The sequence below is a fragment of the Aulonocara sp. 'chitande type north' Nkhata Bay genome, linkage group LG9 (genome assembly GCF_057382095.1).
Source record: "Aulonocara sp. 'chitande type north' Nkhata Bay isolate Kocher_YH1m ecotype deep benthic linkage group LG9, A_spYH_male_GT1.1, whole genome shotgun sequence".
NCBI lineage: Eukaryota > Metazoa > Chordata > Actinopteri > Cichliformes > Cichlidae > Aulonocara > Aulonocara sp. 'chitande type north' Nkhata Bay.
Genome location: NC_141352.1, coordinates 30,939,048 through 30,945,047, shown reverse-complemented (window position 1 = coordinate 30,945,047; position 6,000 = coordinate 30,939,048). Strand labels below are relative to the sequence as shown.

Below are 6,000 nucleotides of genomic sequence, written 5' to 3'. Positions count from 1 at the left end.
TTGCTGGTTCGTCTGTGTTGTTTCCCCTCGGTCTCCCTGCGTCTTCCCGTATGTATTTCTCCGGACCTCCCTGCATCCTCGTTTCTGGTTTGTCTTATTAGTTTACCCAGTTTAGGTTTCCAGTTTCATGTTTTGTCGCCACCGTTGTTTGTACTTACCCACCTCTGTGAATCAACACTCACCTGCACCAGAGCTGCCGCCTTTTGGTCCCTTTCTACAATTCCACACGGCTTGCCCCGGCAATCCGTGACAGTACGAACCAGCCACCATGGACCCAGCGGCAGTAAATCCGTCCGAGGAGCTCCGGGACGACGTTACATATAACGTGGAGATTCTCCTCTGGCTGTGGCTTGAGGACCCTCCAGAGGAGCTTCGCCGCGCCGTGGAAAGTCGGCTACAACGGCTCTTTTCCGGCCTGCCATGGCTTCTAACTTCGCTTCCTCCGACCGTGCAGGCTTTTCTCCGGCACACACCCCACCTTCTCTCAGCCACTCCTGCCTCGCTGCCCGACTCGCCGGATGTGATCTTGCCCGGCCCGTCGGAGCCGTCTGCGGAGAGGAAACGCCGATCGCGCCGCAAGCGCGCCACCCCACAGCCGGACGTTCGGGCTTCTAAATCGCCGGCTGTGGTGAGTGAGGACTCTTTTTCATTTTTGGACTGCATGACTGTTCATTCAGGGGCTGCGTTTTGTGTGAGGGATGTCAATGCGAGCTGCTTATCGCCTGTGCAGCTACCGGCAGCTCAGTTAGCTCCCCCGCAGCCACTCTCAGCTCGGTTAGCTCCCCCGCAGCCACTCTCAGCTCGGTTAGCTCCCCCGCAGCCACTCTCAGCTCGATTAGCTCCCCCGCAGCCATTCTCAGCTCAGTTAGCTCCCCCGCAGCCAGTGCTCCTCTCAGCTCAGTCTCCTGTGCCCCCTTCAGTTCAGTCTCCAGTGCCCCCTTCAGTTCAGTCTCCAGTGTTCCCCTCAGTTCAGTCTCCGGTGTCCCCCTCAGTTCAGTCTCCGGTGTCCCCCTCAGTTCAGTCTCCGGTGTCCCCCTCAGTTCAGTCTCCAGTGTCCCCCTCAGTTCAGTCTCCAGTGCCGCCTGTAGCGCAGGCCCCAGTAGCTCCAGTGCCGCCTGTAGCACAGGCCCCAGTAGCTCCAGTGCCGCCTGTGGCGCAGGCCCCAGTAGCTCCAGTGCCCCCGCTACCCGTAGCTCTGGCTCCAGTATCACCGGTTTCACTCATTCACTCCATGCAGGGAGAAAGTCTAATTTCACCTCAAGGTGCTTTTCATGGTTCAGCCGCCATTGGCACAGTTTGCCGCTCCAGGGCTTCCCCAGAGGCTAGGTCTCAGTCCCCGGCTGATTCTGGACCCCTGAAGTTTATGCAGCCACCTGAGAACTGCACCATGTCAGCGTTGCCTGGGCAGAGCCAGTGCTCAGTGCATCGCCAGTTGCCTTCGTGTTTGCCAGAGGACTCCATGGCTGCTGGCTTAGTGGTGACTTCTGCTGGAGGGTCCGTAGGACCGCTCCGGCCTTCGTCTCTAGTCTCCGCTGGGGGGTCCAAGAGACCGCTCCGGCCTTCGTCTCCTGTCTCCACTGGAGGGTCCGAGGGGCCCGTTCAGCCTCCTGCCTCCGCTGGAGGGTCCGAGGGGCCCGTTCAGCCTCCTGCCTCCGCTGGAGGGTCCGAGGGGCCCGTTCAGCCTGCCCAGCCGCCTGCTGTAGCTCCATCATCATCCTCGCCTGCTGCAGCTCCAGGGCCTTCAGCCTCGCCTGGTCTGGCTTCAGCCTGTGCTTCGCCTGGTCCGGCCTCTGCCTGTGCTTCGCCTGGTCCGGCCTCTGCCTGTGCTTCGCCTGGTCCGGCCTCTGCCTGTGCTTCGCCTGGTCCGGATCACCATCGCCTGAGTTGCCGCCATTGCCTTCCGCGCGGTCGGCCCCCTGAACTGCTCCGTCGTCTCCCTCGTCGCCGCCGTTGCCTTCCGCACGGCCGGCCCCCGGACCCTCTTCGCCTGAGTGGCCGCCGTTGCCTTCTGCACGGCCGGCCCCCCGAACTGTGTCCACGTCGCCGCCGTTGCCGTCCGCACGGTCGGCCCCCTGAACTGTTTGGACTCCTGTGCTGTCGGCCCCCTGGCCGGCCCCCTGAACTGTTTTGGACTCCTGTGCTGTCGGCCCCCTGAACTTTTCTGTTTTGGACTCCATTTTTCTTGGGCTGTGGTGTGTTTCGTTTCATTGGTTTTCTTGGGTTGGGTCTCGTGTTTTGTTTCTCTTTTTGTCTTCTGGCCTTCTGGTGCTCCTGTTTTGTTTTGCCTCGAGCCCTCCGTCCTGGACCCCCGCTGCCCGCCCTGGTCGGGTTGTTTTCTGTTTTTTCTGGCTGTTTTTCTTGTTGGGCTGTCTGGAGCCAGCCTTTGAGGGGGAGGGGGGGGGGGGTCCTGTCATGATCCGGAGTCTGCGACTCCGTGTTTGTTTAGTTTATTAGTATTCTGTGGTTTTGGTTACCTTGGGTGTTTATACTCTTCTGTTTCATGGTTCATGTTCCTATGTTCTGTGTCCCCCAGTCTGTGTTAAGTTGGTGTGTTATGTCATTGCGTGTATGTGTTTCCTGTTTTATTGTGAAGGTCTGCGTCTTATGTGAGTGTTTCAGTTTGTCTCCCTACTCTCGTCACGTGATCACCCCCAGCTGTGTTCCCACCTGTATGTAATCTCCCTGTGTTCTCTGAGTGTATTTAAGTTGTGTCTTCTGTCATAGTAATTGCTGGTTCGTCTGTGTTGTTTCCCCTCGGTCTCCCTGCGTCTTCCCGTATGTATTTCTCCGGACCTCCCTGCATCCTCGTTTCTGGTTTGTCTTATTAGTTTACCCAGTTTAGGTTTCCAGTTTCATGTTTTGTCGCCACCGTTGTTTGTACTTACCCACCTCTGTGAATAAACACTCACCTGCACCAGAGCTGCCGCCTTTTGGTCCCTTTCTACAATTCCACACGGCTTGCCCCGGCAATCCGTGACATGATGTCGCTCACAGTGGTCCAAGGGATTGCTCAGGGAGTTTGTGTGTTCGCTCAGACACATTAAAAATTAGAGGGAACATTGCCTCTGACTGTTATTTGAAGAGGATCACAAGAAGCTGTCGCTTTGAATGTTTCACTCTCTTCTCTGAAGAAGTATGTGTCTGTGTATGTGGTGGTTAAATTAGAAAAGTGGTGGTGCAGTCTCTCTGACTCAGGTTTCCAGTAATACTTATTCAATAGTAGTGATATGTCTGTCGCGAACGAAACGACGCAAGTCGCTGGAGAACAAAAGTTTTTTCTTTCTCTCACCTTCTCTCTCGCCCTTTTTTTCAGCTTCAATCTGCAGTTTTTAAAAACGTATATAATGTTCGGCAACTTTCCTCGCCTAACTTTGCTAGTTTTGAAGGTCAGTTATTGGAGATGACTGCTTCCACGATCACTCTGTGTGTGTTGGTCTACCGCCCAAATATAACAAGTGTTTTATCTCGGACTTTGCTGACTTCTTGGGTTCCGTTCTTTTTAAATATGATTCTGTTCTTATTCTTGGTGATTTTAACATACACATCTGTTGTAAGGATGACCTACTTGCTAAAGACTTTCTTGCTTTAATGGACTCTTTTAACCTATTCTTTAATGGACCTCCTTCAGTGGGTAAATGAACCAACCCACGTTAAAGGCCATATTTTGGACTTGGTCTTTACATATGGCCTGGATATCTGTATTAAGGATATAAATGACGCTGGGATTTCAGATAATTTTCCTATTTCCTTTGATATTGGCTTATCTGCCGCTGGACCGCAGTCTGAAGCTCTTTCTCTGTCATGACCCTGTGCCTTCTCGGCTGACTCTGTATGGCTACAAGTGTTTTTGTTGTGCTGCATCTCTCTCTCTCCCCTCCCGCGCACTGCGCTCTACCGGGGCGGAGTCGTGACGGCTCCAGCCCCTGGCTCGGACACCTGCAAGCAATCATCTCACCCACTTCTTAAGGCGGCTGCTGAGAGTGCTTCCTCACTGGATTATTGTGTAACACTCGTCAGTGTCATCACCTATCTGAGCCGTTTTTCGAGTTTCTGTCGTGCCACTACTTACCTGCCTTTCCTCTCTGTGCCAGAATTCTCGCCAGCCTGAGGACCGCCGTTGGTGAGCTAAAGCCGGAGTCCGAGCTACCTGAGCTTCAGTGGATTTTGTACCTAGCCCTCTTCTTCCCGTGCCTGTGTTCCCCGGAGACCCTCTTCCTGTGCCCCCTCACCCGTATATGTTCGCACCTGGTGTCTGTGTGTGTAAATAAATCACGAACTTAAGTGACGGTCTGCCTCCGAGTCCCTCCTGAGCCTGACATTCTCGTCCGCTACGCGTAGGGTTGCCAACCGTCCCTTAAAATACGGAATCGTCCCGTATTTAGAAACAAAAGTACACGTCCCGTATTGAGCTAATAAGGGACGCACTTTGTCCCGTAATACAGGGAGAATCACAAAAAGTCTAAAATTTTAATGGATTTAACGCTTTGTTTGAAAACATAATTCCCAGCCCCTCTCCTGCTCTGATACCAATGAGCTGACAGCACACTTAGCACGAGTATAACAATTCAGATTACCGCTTATCTAATTGGTCGAGGAAAGGTCGCGTGCGGAGAAGATACCGGAAGACAACAGATGATCAGCATGGCCAACAGAGAGACAAACACTGACACTGCGGCGCGACTCTGGGACGACAGTACACCTTTGAACAACAGTGCTTGTTCCCCTCCTAGAAAGAAAAAAAAAAGGTTGCAAAAATACAGGGAGGAATGGGAAAATGAAAACAACTGGCTGGGAAAAGTGCGCGATAACACGTATAAAGCGCACTGCACATTGTGCCGGTGCACTTTTTCCATTTGCCATGGTGGACTGACTGACGTTAAGCAGCATGCTTCTACACAGCAAATCCAGCATGTCCAAATTAACACTGTCGGATTTGATTTCAACACTATTAAAGTATATGGGTCCACACCAGAGAGTGTTAATTTAACTCTTTTTGGAGAGTTGGTACGTTAACTCTGATTTAGTGTTAAACACCAAATCTGTCTGGAGTTGATAATTTAACACTGGGTGTTAAGAGTTTATATATTAACTCTCAAAGAGTATTTTAGTTTAACTACGTAAGAGTTATCTTCTAATTCATTCTAAAAAGCAGGAATTTTACTGTTCTGAACTTCTAGAAATTTCTTTTGGAAATGAACATTTACTAAAAAGATGCAATGGTTTTTGAAAAACATTTATTCTGAACTGTGCACCACAATTTCAAAACATTTTCTGAAAGATGTAACAGTATACATGTTCTCACTTTCATTAGAATTTTGTTTATCAAAAGGTCTGACATGGTAAATGCAAATAACAGCATTCTCATCACTTATTTCTTCAATACAATATGCATGTCCTTCATTCATCCCTTTGTGGAACTTCAACGCACTTCTGCTCTCCCCCATATTCCATCTTCACAAGCATATCCTGTGCGGAGATTGAATAAAAATTAGTTGACACTAATTAACGGCACAAATAATCCAGTAAACAATTGCAGCACAGTAAAAAAAAAAAAAAAAGGAATCCTCTTTGAGCCACTACTTGTGTAAAGTATTTTCCCAAAAGAAGACACAGGCAACAGGTAATACTGAACTAAATGTAAAACCTCAACCTTTTTCATTTTTACCTAAACCGTGTGCACAAAACTCTGGAGGGATCTATGCTAACGTATAATCCAGTCAGGACGTCTGCTACTGCTGTTTGCTCGTGTGTTTTTTTTTTTTGTTTTTTTTTTTTTTTTTCATGGGCGATCGTTTTCAGGCTTCAAGTAGCACCATTATACCAACATTTCACATTCTAGACATTGTTTTAGGTGTATTTGACCAAAAGTTTGACTGAAAATTCACATGCAAGCTTTTTTTCAAGGCTGTGGTATTTGCCCGCAAACAATACCTTTCAGCTAGCTAAAACAGAATATTATGCTATCACCGAGCAACATGGCTACTGCCTTCCACACAGCTT

General features: G+C 50.0%; 1 pseudogene; it reads left to right on the top strand.

The window, feature by feature from the left end:
* The first annotated feature begins 268 nt into the window (after nucleotides 1–268).
* Nucleotides 269–4,108, top strand: LOC147322451 (uncharacterized; annotated as a pseudogene).
* Nucleotides 4,109–6,000: the final 1,892 nt, after the last annotated feature.